The sequence below is a fragment of the Trachypithecus francoisi genome, unplaced genomic scaffold, assembly GCF_009764315.1.
Source record: "Trachypithecus francoisi isolate TF-2019V2 unplaced genomic scaffold, Tfra_2.0 Lachesis_group6, whole genome shotgun sequence".
Lineage (NCBI taxonomy): Eukaryota > Metazoa > Chordata > Mammalia > Primates > Cercopithecidae > Trachypithecus > Trachypithecus francoisi.
Window position 1 is genome coordinate 116,775,007 of NW_022681471.1, and position 15,061 is coordinate 116,790,067.

General features: G+C 44.3%; 1 protein-coding gene across 1 annotated transcript in view; it reads right to left on the minus strand.

Moving 5' to 3' along the window:
* The window catches only part of CDKL5 (cyclin dependent kinase like 5), a 230,783-nt gene extending 216,029 nt beyond the window's left edge, over window positions 1-14,754 (minus strand). The window contains 1 exon segment of the mRNA XM_033201021.1: window positions 14,641-14,754. The gene's annotated coding sequence lies outside the window, so the exon portion shown is untranslated.
* Window positions 14,755-15,061: the final 307 nt, after the last annotated feature.

Sequence of the window (15,061 nt, forward strand, 5' to 3'; positions counted from 1 at the left end):
ACCATGTTAGCCAGGCTGATCTCGAACTCCCAACTTCTGGGATCTGCCTGCCTTGGTCTCCCAAAGTGCTGGGATTACGAGTGTGAGACACCACGCCCAGCCAACAAAGCTTTTATATGCACTGAGTAACCAAAAAATTTGTGTGACTTGCTTTACGGCAATATTTGCTTTATTGTGGTAGTCTAAAACAAAACTATCTCCAAAGTGTATGCCTGTACTGTACAACGTAGATACATGCACGCACGCGCGAGCACACACACACACACACCTATTACGAAACAGAACTCAGCATTTCAATGAATTCATGCAATAAATCATAAAAAAAAACTCAGAGACGTCACTCTGGTAGTTGTCATCTTTGGCTTCCCCTTCGTCTGCCATACTGTAAATGTTGGTAGAAAAGATTCTGGGGCCCCACAGAGAGCTATTAGCACCTACTCATTTATCAGTGTGGATCCAATTATAACAATTACACATCTTACACAGGTAACTAGACACAGGACAGGCATGTCTATAGGGTGAGCAGAGAGGAGGATCCACTAGATAGGCACCTGATATAGCAACCACTGCACAAGGAAGAAGATACAAACATGAGGAAATGGGTGGGGGGGGGGTGCAAAAAGGGGCACCTTTGATAAGGGAAGTGTTTATTGAGCACTTCCTACGTGTAAGGCAATGTGGTACCCACATACTGAGTGTATAACAGTCAACACTCCAAGCCTCCATGAAGTTTACAGTAGAAAAGATCCTGGGATGTAGCTACGGTACAAGCATCAAAGCAAAGCATGTAGTACATAAATAAACATTACTTCTTGCAATTCTCCCAGCTTTATATGCCCATCCTTAGCTCACACCTGCGATCCCAGCACTTTGGGAGGCCAAGGCAGGCAGATAATGAGGTCAGGAGTTCAAGACCAGCCTGGACAACCTGGTGAAACCCTGTCTCTGCTAAAAATACAAAAATTAGCCAGGCGTGGGGGCACATGCCTGTAATCCCAGCTACTTGGGAGACTGAGGCAAGAGAATTGCTTGAACCCAGGAGGCGGAGGTTGCAGTGAGCCGAGATCACGCCATTGCACTCCAGCATGGGGGACAGAGCAAGATTCCGTCTCAAAAAAGAAAAAAAAAAAAAAAAAAAAGAAAAGAAAAGAACTCATGGCAAAAGCAAACTCAATTCAAGGCTGAATCAATATGTAGATTTCAAAGGAAATACTTGAAGAAGGTGATGCTGCAGTTATTCTTTGTACATGTGGAGAGGAACAGTGGGCAATAGCATTGTATACAGACATGAGCTAACAACTTTACACCAAGAAAGACTTGAATGAATGCTCACGCAACCACCAAGGCAATCAAAAACTTAGCATGGCAAAGATTTCCTAAAAAGAATTCAGCATGTAGGGACATTTACTGTGGGAGAAAGAAACAAATCAGGATATAAAAAATAACACCTTTATAGCACTTATATATAATAAGCCCACCTGAACATAAATGTTTAACAGAGACCAATTTAATGTAAAAGATAAGGCCACAGAATGTGAACCAGATTTGAAAATGGTGCTCTTGATGAAGATTAGTGCTCCTATACAATAGTAACAAAATTTTCTAAAACCATTCTGGGTGCTTACATGTTATTTCATAAAATATGAAATAGCATAAATGCTGAGAAATATTAAACTAGATCTAAGACACTGTATTTGGAAGAACAAAAGAATAAAGCAAATTTAATGAAACATTTCGTTAAAACATTAAATACCTTGAGCAGATTAAAGGTGTCTGGAGGGAAAAAAACAGCCAAGAACTTTAAGTTTAAATATGGAAGAGAGTTAAAGCTGTTAGAAAAAATATTCTAATTCAGTTATAAATAGAAATGGCATTCCTATATAAGGTTAACAGAACGGTGAGGGATAAAAGGTACTTTTAGAAAATTAAAGGGAATTTCTACAAAAACAATGAAAATAATACTGCAGACGACAATCAATCAAGAAAGGAGTTACAAAAATTTTAATGAAACTACAGAAGAATATTTTACCTTGCAGAGATTATGACCTTTCTGGTAAATTACCAAGGTTCTAGTGAACTAAAATTCTTGGGTTTTGTAGCATTTCATTTCATGTCACACCCCTGCTTAAAATCTTTAACCGTTTCCCAGGAGACTTAGGGCAAGTTCAAAAACCCAGCAAATGGCCTACTAAGCCTTTTCAAGACCTGGCCCCTGTTGCCAACTTCTGCTTCAATGTCTGTTTCTCTATTTTCTGGTCGTTGTAGATTTCTTTCAGTTCTTTTCTTTTTTTTTTTTTTTGAGTCAGAGTCTCACTGTCGCCCAGGCTGGAGTGCAGTGGCATAATCACGGCTCACTGCAGCCTCAAACTCCTGGGCTCAAGCAATCCTCCCAGCTTACTCTCTGGGAGTAGCTAGGACTACAGGAACATACCACCACACTCAGCTAATTTTGCATTTTTGTAGAAATGGGGTTTTGCCATTTTGCCCAGGCTGGTCTTGAACTCCTGGGCTCAAGTGATCTGCCTGCCTCGGCCTCCCAAAGTGCTGGGATTACAGGCATGAGTCACCACGCCCGGCCCTCTTTCAGTTCTTTAAAAGGTTCTGTTGTGCAAAAACCCCAGCTCTCTCACCTTGCCTCATCACATTTGCACCTTCTGTCTGAAAAACTTATTTCCCCAACTAGACCAGGTCCTTCTCATTCTTCAGGTCTCACTTAAATGTTACTTCCTCAGAGTGACCTTCCCACCTCTTTCCCCAAGGACAGACTCTCCAGCCCTACCCTGTTACATACAGTTGACCCTTGAACAACACAGGTTTGAACTGCATGGATCCACTTACACCCAGATTTTTTTTCAATATAAATTACACTGAATGTGCCTGCCTCTCCTGCCTCCCCTTCCACCTTCTCTACCTCTTCCACCTCTGCCCCTGCTGAGACAGCAAGACAACCCCTCCTCTTCCTCCTCAGCCTACTCAATGTGAAGACAATGAGCACCTTTATATATAATGATCCACTTCCTCTTAATGAATAGTAAGTATCTTTTCTCTTCCTATGATTTTAATAACATTTTCTTCTCTGGCTTACGTTACTATAGGAATACACTACATAATACATATAACATACAAAACAACGTGTTAATTGACTATATTACCAGTAAGGCTTCCGGTCAACAGTATGCTATTTAGTAAAGTTTTTAGGGGGTCAAAAGTTATACTTGGATTTTTGACTGCGTGAGGGTCAGCACCCCAACCCCTACGTTGTTCAAGGGTCAGGTATACTCCCATAGTGTTCTGTAGTTCTCCTCTGCCTCCATCTCAAGACTAAATTCTTTGGCCAGGCTTGGTGGCTCACACCTGTAATCCTAGCACTTTGGGAGGCCAAGGTGGGTGGATCCCTTGAGGCCAGGAGTTCGAAATCAGCCTGGCCAACATGGTGAAACCCTGTCTCTACTGAAAATACAAAAATCAGCCAGGTGTGGAGGCACGCACCTGTAGTCCCAGCTACTTGGGAGGCTGAAGCACAAAAATCGCTTGAACCCAGGAGGCAGCGGTGGCAGTGAGCCAAGATTGCACCACTGCACTCCAGCCTGGGTGACAGAGTGAGATTCTGTCTCAAAAAATAATTAATTATTTGAGGGTAGGGACTACTTACATCTTATTTATCACTCCATGTAGTCTCCAGCACAGTCTGGCACACAGTACATACTCATTAAGTAATATTTGTTAAATGAATGAAGGACAGATCCTCAGGATGTAGGACAGATTATTTGAGAAATAAATAATTGATAAAGTATAAAATACCTATTTGCACAAAATTAGCTTTTGTCTACCCCAACTATTTTCAGTAACTACAATTAAAATCAAACCTTTTCTTTTCATTTGCATTGCTAAACTTGAATTTACTGGTAATATTAGGAATAATGATTACTAGCAATTACAGTTAATATATCCCATAAGTGGCTGACAAACCTTGGTGGGGTGTGTGTCTAGGGGTGTGGATAAATTCTAGGATATGTCACATCTGACCCAGCCTCTGGTAATCTGTGAAGGATTATATTCATAAGGAAGTTAGTTTCTAAAATCAGCAATGTCAGGGTAATCAGGTAAATCCAGGCAAGTTGTTCTTCAACTATTACTTACCACCTTTTTTATCTGCCATATCTTCCTCATGAGACTGTATATGTTTACTTTAATTATCAAAATACAATCTCATACTTCTAAGAACCTAATCTTTAAACATAACACAAAATCTTTTTCTTTCTTTTGAGATGGAGTCTCGCTCTGTGGCCCAGGCTGGAATACAGTGGCGCGGCCTTGGCTCATTGCAACCCCTGCCTCCCAGGTTCATGGGATTCTCCCGACTCAGCCTCCTGAGCAGCTGGGGTTACAGGTGCGTCCCACCACACCCGGCTAATTTTTGTATTTTTTGTAGAGACAGGGTTTCACCTTGTTGCCCAGGCTGGTCTCGAACTTCCGACCTCAAGTGATCCGCCCACCTCGGCCTTCCCAAAGTGCTGGCATTACAGGCATGAGCCACCGCGCCTGGCCCATAATACAAAATCTAAAACTGATATCTAAAATTGCAACTTACCTAAAATAATGTAAGGTAAGCTTTTTAAACAATATATATTATTTATATATGTTTTGTTAATTTCCAGAAACCAAAGTTGTTCTTACTATCAAAATCAAGTTACACTGGCATTTCATGTTACCATTTGATAGAGTCCAAAAAAAAAAAAAGAGGCAAGCCTATGCCTATTTCGAACCAGTTATGATTGAACTGACAGTAAACTATTAATATCAGACCAGCACTGTGTGTCTAACCTGTTTGCCATTAAAAATCCAGACACAACCAACCACACAAAGAGTTATTGATTTACCTGCCTGGTACATATAAGGGTCACTTTCCATTGAGAAATGTTCACCTAAAAGCAAAGAAAATTAGATACAGTTTCCAAAACACTTTACTTCTAACCAACCATTACATTCCTCTACTATATGTACCCAGAAACATAACATCCCTAAGCAGTGTCCGTCCACATAAGCAATACACCGAGCAAAGGAGGAAACCTGCACAAGTGGGGATCAGCCTGTGCTGATGAGACTTCCCGTTCCCAAGCTGGCCTTACTCCCCAGTCCACCCTAGAAGGTCACTAAGAAGAAAATGATGCAGGCAGGAAAAGGCAATTACGGTACCTTGCATGTTAAGCTGTTTGCAAATCCCATCACAATCCAGTCTGAAGTAGACGAAGTGTCTAAATATCTGAATTTGATGAAGCCTGCTCTACGACATGCGCATTAGGCACGGATCTGTCAAAGGGGATTAGAGGTCCAAACAATAAAATGCACAATGTTATTAGCTTAAAATCAAGAAAACCAATTGTTTCCCTGTGCTCTTACATTTGGAAGTAACTTTTTCTTGCACAATAATTATGTTACTTTTACCTTCATTTCTTTTCCCTGCATTCCCAACATATCACCAAGAATGTTGTATTTTATTTGTTGGTTTAAAAAAGATCAAATGAAAATAAAATTTAAGCCACAAACACAAGGTAATTTATACCATTGCCATTATGATCCTTCAAATTTTGCTATGTATTATGCTTAGGCAAGAATTTTTGAAAATACAAAAAGCATTAATAAATGATAATATGTGTGAATTTTTTTTTTTTTTTTTTTTTTGAGATGGAGTCTCGCTCTGTCGCCCGGGCTGGAGTGCAGTGGCCTGATCTCAGCTCACTGCAAGCCCCGCCTCCTGGGTTTACGCCATTCTCCTGCCTCAGCCTCCCCAGTAGCTGGGACTACAGGCGCCCACCACCTCGCCCGGCTAGCTTTTTTGTATTTTTTAGTAGAGACAGGGTTTTACCGTGTTAGCCAGGATGGTCTCGATCTCCTGACCTCGTGATCCGCCCGTCTCGGCCTCCCAAAGTGCTGGGATTACAGGCTTGAGCCACCGCGCCCGGCCTGAATTTTTTTTTTGAAACGGAGTCTCGCTCTCGTTGCCCAGGCTGGAGTCTAACGGTGCCATCTTGGCTCACCGCAACCTCCACCTCCCGGGTTCAAGCAATTCTCCTGCCTCAGGCTCCCGAGGAGCTGGGATTACAGGCATGTGCCACCACACTCGGCTAATTTTGTATTTTTAGTGGAGACGGTTTCTCCATGTTGCTCAGGCTGGTCTTGAACTCCCGACCTCAGGTGATCCGTCTGCCTCGGCCTCCCAAAGTGCTGGAATTACAGGCCAGCCACCACGCCCAGCTGAGAAGTATATATATATATTATATATATATATATATATATATACATATTTATTTATTTTATTATTATTATTATTATTTTGAGACAGGGTTTCACTCCTGTTGCCCAGGCTGGAGTGAATGGTACGATCTTGGCTCATTGCAACCTCTGCCTCCCAGGCTCAAGCCATCCTCCCACCTCAGCCTCCCAGGAGGCTGGGACTACAGGTGTACACCACTGCACTCAACTGACTTTTGTATTTTTTGTAGAGACGGGGTTTCACCATGTTGGCCAGGCTGGTCTCAAACTCCTGACCTCAAATGAACTGCCTGCCTTGGCCTCCCAAAGTGCTGGGATAATAGGCATGAGCCACCCACACCTGGCCTCCAGAAGATATTTTTTAAGGACATCTTTTAGGCCAGGCACACTGGTTCATGTCTGTAATCCCAGCACTTTGGGAGGCCAAAGTAGGGGAATGGCTTGAGCCCCGGAGTTCAAGACAAGCCTGAACAAAACTGTGAGAACCCATCTCTACAAAACACAAAAAAATTAGCCAGGCATAGCGGCCTGCGCCTGTAGTCCCAGCTACTCAGGAAGCTGAGATGGGAGGATCACTTGAGCCTGGGGAGGCAGAGGCTGCAGTGAGCCATGATCACACCACTGCACTCTAGCCTGGGTGACAGACTTGAGACCCTGTCTCAAAAAAAAAAAAAAAGACATCTTTTAAGATCTACATGATTTCATTTGTCAATGTCTGATGATAAAGAGATCTAGGTTGGCTAGGCACGGTAGCTTACACCTGTAATCCCAGCACTTTGGGAGGCCGAGGCAGGCAGATCACCTGAGGTCAGGGGTTCAAGACCGGCCTGGCCAACATGGTGAAACCCTGTCTCTACTAAAAACACAAAAATTAGGCCGGGCGCGGTGGCTCAAGCCTGTAATCCCAGCACTTTGGGAGGCCGAGACGGGCGGATCACAAGGTCAGGAGATCGAGACCATCCTGGCTAACACGGTGAAACCCCATCTCTACTAAAAAAATACAAAAACTAGCCGGGCGAGATGGCGGGCGCCTGTAGTCCCAGCTACTCGGGAGGCTGAGGCAGGAGAATGGCGTAAACCCGGGAGGCGGAGCTTGCAGTGAGCTGAGATCCGGCCACTGCACTCCAGTCCCGGCGACAGAGCGAGACTCCGCCTCAAAAAAAAAAAAAAAAAAAAAAAAAAAAAAAAAAACACAAAAATTAGCCAGGCATGGTGGCACATGCCTGTAATCCCAGCTACTTTGGAGACTGAGGCAGGAGAATCGCTTGAACCCAGGAAGCAGAGGTTGCAGTGAGCTGAGATCACACCACTGCACTCCGGCCTGGGTGACAGTGAGATTCCATCTTAAAAAAAAGAAAGAAAGGGCCGGGCGCGGTGGCTCAAGCCTGTAATCCCAGCACTTTGGGAGGCCGAGACCGGGGGATCACGAGGTCAGGAGATTGAGACCATCCTGGCGAACACGGTGAAACCCCGTCTCTACTAAAAAATACAAAAAACTAGTCGGGCGAGGTGGCGGGCGCCTGTAGTCCCAGCTACTCGGGAGGCCGAGGCAGGAGAATGGCGTAAACCCGGGAGGCGGAGCTTGCAGTGAACTGAGATCCGGCCACTGCACTCCAGCCTGGGCCACAGAGCGAGACTCCGTCTCAAAAAAAGAAAGAAAGGAAAGAAAGGAAAGAAAGAAAGAAAGAAATTAGCCAGGTGCAGTGGCGCATGCCAGTAGTTCCAGCTACTCAAGAGGCTGAGGTGGGAGGATCGCTCAAGTCTGGGAGGTGGAGGTTGCAGTGAGGTTAGATCACAGCACTGCACTCCAGCCTGGGCAACAGAGTGAGACCCTGTCTAAAAAAAAAAAAGAAAAGTGGTCTAGGTGAAGCAAGTAAATAAGGTTAAAAAAACTCATGGACAGGAGAGAATTTTGGGGGTGATGGAAATGTTCTAAAACTGGACTGTAATGATAGCTACGCCAACTCCATAAATTCACTTAAAAATAATGGAATCATACACTAAAAAGGTGAGTTTTATGGTATGTAAAGTACACCTCCATTATGTTATAAAGAAATCAACAAAATTTTGTAATCCCAGCACTTTAGGAGGCCAAGGCAGGCAGATCACAAGGTCAGGAGATCAAGACCATCCTGGCTAACACGGTGAAATCCTGTCTCTACTAAAAATACAAAAAAAAATTAGCCGGGCGTGGTGGCGGGCACCTGTAGTCCCAGCTACTCGGGAGGCTGAGGCAGGAGAATAGTGTGAACCTGGGAGGTAGAGCTTGCAGTGAGCCGAGACCGCACCACTGCACTCCAGCCTGAGCGACAGAGCGAGACTCCATCTCAAAAAAAAAAAAAAAAGAAATCAACAAATTAACGCACAGGTCCCATCTGTGTAGAAATATGGTCCTGCTTTGGCCAAGATTATTTCTGGCCCTGAGGCTCTACAGTATTCATCAGCACTTTCTAACTTTAATAAGTAACAAAAGTGATTTTAATCGATTACAGAAAAAGATGTTAAGTCCTCTTTTTTCCTAACATGGACTTTTAAGTGTTCTTTTAGGGTACATAACTGTTTAGTTCTCTTAATGATAGGTCTTATTTAAAAAAAAAAAAAAATCACAGCCAGGTGTGGTGGCTCACGCCTATAGTCCCAACACTTTGGGAGGCTGAGGCAGGAGGATCACCTGAGGTCAGGAGTTCGAGACCACTTGGCCAATATGGTGAAACCCCATCTCTATTAAAAATGCAAAAAAAATTGCCGGGCATGGTGGCAGGCGCCTGTAATTCCAGCTACTCAGGAGGCTAAGGCAAGAGAATCACTTGAACCCAGGAGGCAGAGGTTGCGGTGAGCCGAGATCCCACCACTGCACTCCAGCCTGGGTGACAGAGCAGGACTCTGTCTCATTTAAAAAAAAAAAAAAAAAAAAAAATTTTAATCACAAGAAGCTTTAAATAGCAGAAACTTCTACTTTCACATAGAAAAATTTTCAGAGCCCAACCTCTGTATTAGCACACAACAACGGGTGGGTGCGGTGGCTCATGCCTGTAATCCTAGCACTTTGGGAGGCTGAAGCGGGCGGACTGCCTGAGCTCAGGAGATCGAGACCAGCCTGAGCAACACGGTGAAACCCCTGTCTCTACTAAAATACAAAAAAATTAGCTAGGCGTGGCAGCATGCACCTGTAATCCCAGTTACTTGGGAGGCTGAGGCAGGAGAATCGCTTGAACCCAGGAGGTGGAGGTTGCAGTGAGCAGAGATCACACCATTGCACTCCAGTCTGGGCAACAGAGCGAGGCTCCGTCTCAAAAAACACACACACACACACACAATAATAGTATATCTCTATAGACTTTACCTCCAGATTTTATTTCACTGGTCATAATTATACAAGAGGTGCCCATCTGCAAATTATAATGGCTGCCATTTTATTTCAAGGGTATATCTAAGCCACAAAATTGAATTCAAGGAGTATCTTCGTAGCCTTTATTAGTGTAGCAAATTTAATCAAAGTCCATCAAAGGTTATAAGGCAATATCCAGAAACATGAAATACCAAGTAGCTAATTAGAAACAGCTACCTCATTTTTGGCATGATTATGTACAGCCTTCATTTATGAAGAAACATAACCTCTGTTAGAAAAGTCGGCCGGGCGCGGTGGCTCAAGCCTGTAATCCCAGCACTTTGGGAGGCCGAGACGGGCGGATCATGAGGTCAGGAGATCGAGACCATCCTGGCTAACACGGTGAAACCCCATCTCTACTAAAAATACAAAAACTAGCCGGGCGAGGTGGCGGGCGCCTGTAGTCCCAGCTACTCGGGAGGCTGAGGCAGGAGAATGGCGTAAACCCGGGAGGCGGAGCTTGCAGTGAGCTGAGATCTGGCCACTGCACTCCAGTCCGGGCGACAGAGCGAGACTCCGCCTCAAAAAAAAAAAAAAAGAAAAGTCTGACCCTCTGGTTAGAAAAGTCTGCACTTCCAACTGTCCTATCCAGCAGTCCTGATGGATCTGAGTTCAGTCCCCCATGTGACTAAAGGTCCAGCAGCCTTGCCAATGTAGCCTGCGAACTCCAAGAAGCATATGTATACCTTCAGTACCACCCCAGGCATGATATACAGTAGGAACTCAAAATACCCTTGGGGTGGACCTGGCGGTAGCTCATGCCTGTAGTCCAAGCACTTTGTGAGGCCAAAGCGGGAGACTCGCTTGACGCCAGGAGTTCAAGACCAGCCTGAGCAACATCATAAGACCTTGCCTCTATTAAAAATAAAGAAAAATTGGCCTGGTATGGGAGCACGTGCCTGTAGTTGCCAGCTACTAGGGAGGCTGAGGTGGGAGGATCGATTGAGTCTGCCAGGTTAAGGGTGCAGCAAGCTGTGATAACACCACTGCACTCCAGCCTGGGCAACGGAGTGAGACCCCGTGTCAAAAATAAATATGCTTGGGAAATCAGTTTCCTGAAGAGAAGCAGAAAGCATGGTTTTGAAGAGCACAGCTTCAAGTCAGACCAGTTCGGATGGCAATTTTGCTGCTTCTGATGACTAGCTGGGTAATCTCAGCAAAGTACTTTATTTCTGAGCCCATTTGACATGTATACAGGAGGTAAGAAGACCTACTTCATAGAGCTGTTGTGAGAACACACATGTATTCATGCAAATAAATTACTTGTCACAGTGTCTGGCATTCAGTACGGCTCAATAGATGGAGTATTATAATTATTACAGAGAAGACTGCCCAAAAGAGAGACCACACCCAAAACTTGACCCTGATTAGGATTATCTCAAACACAAATGTTTCTAAGAGCTTAATTCAAAGTATTGACAATCAGTTTCAAATACCTGAATGGGCTAGTTCCTTTTAACCTAGTAAATAACTTTCTATTAATTCCCAAATCTGAAATGTTTAAATATTATCAGTCTCTAGGTAGAAGGTCCTTACCCTCAGCTTTCACACCCACCGACAGAATTGCACCCAAGCTCGTATCTCAGTGTGAAGAAATGTACAAACTTGAATGAGAAATGAGGCCAGATCTCTGATTAATTCAGTAATCCATGCACTGCTCTACACACATAAAAAAAAATTCTAAAAACGATCAAAACCTAAAATCTGAACACTAAAATTGCGCGTCACCAACAAAAGATTTCTAACGTCAAGCTTGAGATTGAAAGCAATTAGAAAAACCTCCAAATAGAAAGTTCAAATGTAGTCTTTTAATTGCATTATTGTCCTAAGTTGAAATGTAGTCCAACTGATGCCATGATCAGATGATAAAGAATCTGTGAGATTCTATCTCCTCCTTTATCAAGAAATTTGATGCTGCCAAATTATTTGATGTTGGGAAAAAAAAAAACTTTAAAATCTAAAATTACCCAATTCTGAGCAAATAGCTTTTTCTACTTAGAAAGCAACTTAAGACTTCCAATTGTGCTGGTCTTGTACCAAAGTTAAGGGTTATCTACAAGATTGCCCTCACGTTTTAGATCTATGCATGTGAATTAATTTATTCCTAAATGCCTCATATTATTATTTGACATCAACTTATTACATGAAAAAGTCATATCCCCACAGTAACTGCCAAAAATCAGGCACTGTGTTAGAATACCTTCTAATATCTAGAGGAAATAAAGATCACCAGTTATCAAAACGGCAGGGGACAGAATGTGAAATTTTAACAGACATGTTGAAGAAAACCTATTTTCCTTGCTCTCTTTACAAATTTCTCACAGCCATTTTCTCAGATAAAGCTAAATTTTCTTTTACAAAGTAAATTGAAATGAAAATCATAATGAAAGGTTAACTTTCTGCAAGAGAAGCCACTGTCATTTCCAACAATGCAGCTATTGTTAAGAGTCTCTCATAGATTCCTGGACACCGTGGTGAAACAAGGCTAGGGGTGATACTTAAAGGAATTTCTCCACCTCTCTCTTTCAGTTTGTAATGTAACAATACTGTACCTTCAAAGTAGAAACACCATGTAAAATCTGGTTCTCGTTAACTGAAACTGCCTTAACCCCAAGCAGCATATTTGCAACCGAATACATCTGATTCGCAGTCAACCTTCTATTACCCATCTATGCGAGATGGCCCTGCGATTTCTTTCAATGGAGCCTTTCCTTTTAAAACCCCAGGGGACACAATAGATGCCACACTCTGATTTAAATAATTCCAAGAAAATTACAATATAAACAAAAGCAGACTTAGGGAACTTGCATAAGTAAAAATCAAAAACCTAAGAAAAAGGGGTGAAAAAATACCAACCACAAACCCCTAAATCATGAATAAATTTTAAGACTGAGCCAGGAATAAAGGAATACTCTCTGGACAAAGAATTCTATTTCAAATTTTTTTTAAAATATCAGATTTTGCTTTTAAAAAATTTAGGCTTAGGAAATATGCTAAACAACAAAACTGGAACACTCAACTGTTTGATATATATACATACAGCAAATTAATCGCTGCATTGACTGTGTTAAAAAGGCAAGACAATTCAAAGAGATTTGATACCCTCTCCAATTGAGGAACCCCCAACTACTCTGAAATGGCAGATTATTAACACTCTTGGAATGGTTAACTTTATTTAGAATGCCTCTTTTGGAGTTCTATTATTTAATACAGCCAAACGGAATTTTCCCTAATTAGGTTTCCTTGTACTTGTGAAATGCTCACCATACAGTGCTGGCAGCATTAGCTCTACAGCTTCTCTCTTCTGGCTCCTTCTCCCCTCACCCACCCTCACCTCCCCCCCACACACACCCCACCCCACCCCCGCCCCGAAAAAAAGATTTCCTTCCCAAATGTTCTCTTCTCTGCATTTGTCAACAGAAACACCTACTGGTGGTGTCAAACTGCTAAGACTGCTGCAGGCTTCCTTATTCCTGGTTTCAGTGTCAACGCCAAAAATTCTCAATCCTAAAATAGTACTTTTAATAAAAAGAAATTAAAAGTCTTGCTAGGTACTCAACCTATCATATTCTCGAAAAGCAGCACGCCTTTTTAAAAAATCTATTATTAATGGACCCTAATTGGATTGTTAATCATAATATCATACTATCCCCTTCAACACTAAGATACAGGAACAAGTAAATATAGCCTCTTCACATTTTGTGAATAACACATTTTAAAACACTTAAAGGGAATAAAAACAAATTTACATTTAAGTGTCACTCACATGTAATTCCGAATAGCCTCGGTGAAGATGTCTTTTTCGTAACCCTACAGCAAGAAAGAAACAAGCTGGAAATGTTCCAGCAGTTGTTACCTAAAATGATAATCCTGTTCTATACACATCTCTGTCTCCTGTTTCAGACAAACGCTCTCAGACAAATTAATTTGTCTAATCTTTTACATTTAACTATATAACCATTACGTTCAAACAAACCTAATTCAGATGCACAGAAATAAATCATTCGGTGTCAACAATACTTTCTAAAATCAGCTTAAATTCCAGCCAATTAAAATAGATTGTGCTAACAGAATACTGATCTGTAACTACTTAAATATCACAGCACCCGTCTAATCTCACTGTAGAGATACTAAGGTCAGGCTTTTCTTATTCAGGCATCTGTGCTTTAACACTCAAGTGAAGCGAAAAACAAAACCCTCAAGGAAGATCTGCCTTTACACTGAAATATGTTCAGGTTATTTTTTCCCCCAACGTGGGCACAAAACGTGTCAATGCAAGGAGGACCTGTTCGTTCTGGGAGACGGTTCCAAACCCCAGAATCCGATTTCTATGAGGGTCCAAAGGGTAACAAGGTCTGAGAAGGGGCCATTCTTCTTCCCCGCACTATGCCAGTCGTGAACTTCACAGCATCGCCTGAAACTTGTTCGGGGGAGGTTGCGGAGCCGTGGGGCCAGCGGCGGGTCGCTCGCCCACCCTCCCGGGGAGCCAAGGTCAGAAGGGCCAGGGCCGCGACTGGAGTCTCGGGCTCCCTCCGAACTCGGGCAGGGGGCTCGGGCGCGCAGGCCCCTCTTCGGCGCCGGCGGGAAGGGGCTTCCCTCGCCGCAAGCCCCGGGGAGCTCTTGCCGCGGGAGCAGCAGGGCGGGGACGCCGCAGACCCGCCGCTGAGGGGAGCCCCGCGGGGCAGGCTCGACCCGTCGCCCCTCTTTCACACCCTTTCGCCTCCCCACACCCCAAAAGGCAGCCCCAGCCCCTGGGAGGAAGCCCTTCCAGAGGCGCAGGAGAGCGCTGAGGAGTGGCTACTCCGGGCTGGGACGCCCTCACCGCGTCGCCCCGTTCCGGAGGGACCGGCACCGCCGCCCCTTCTCTCGTCCGCCCGGGGGGACCGGGTGGGTCCCCACTCTCAGGAGAAGCTGGGTGAACGCGGGGCCGATATAAGGGCAAGAAGGCTTGGCGGGCGGGTGGTGGCGCGACTACTCACCCCGCCGAGTCCCCCACTTCTAGCAGGGGACCCCACAGCTCCTGAGGACGCCGTCGCCGCTTTACCTTCCCCAGCGGCAGAGACAACTAATCGAAACCTCCGGCCCCGCCCTCTAGCAGAAGCGAACGCGCAGCCTAATTTGCTAACTGCCCCGCCCCAGCCGGCCCGTTTTGACCAATGGAAAAGCGCCTCAGGTTCTGCCCGCTCCCGCCTTTACCCCGCCCCCTTCTAGTAGGAGCCAATGAGAAGGAAGCGCTTGTCTTGGGGTTCGGGCTCGCGCCGCTCGTGCTCGAGTCTCCGAAGCCGGAGAACGCTGGTTCCTTATACAAGCTCGCCTGCGCGCTCACGCGCGCGCCGCGCCTCCTGGCACGCCAGGTTTGGTTGCCCCGCCAAGCCCTAGCAACCTGGGCTCGAGAGGCTG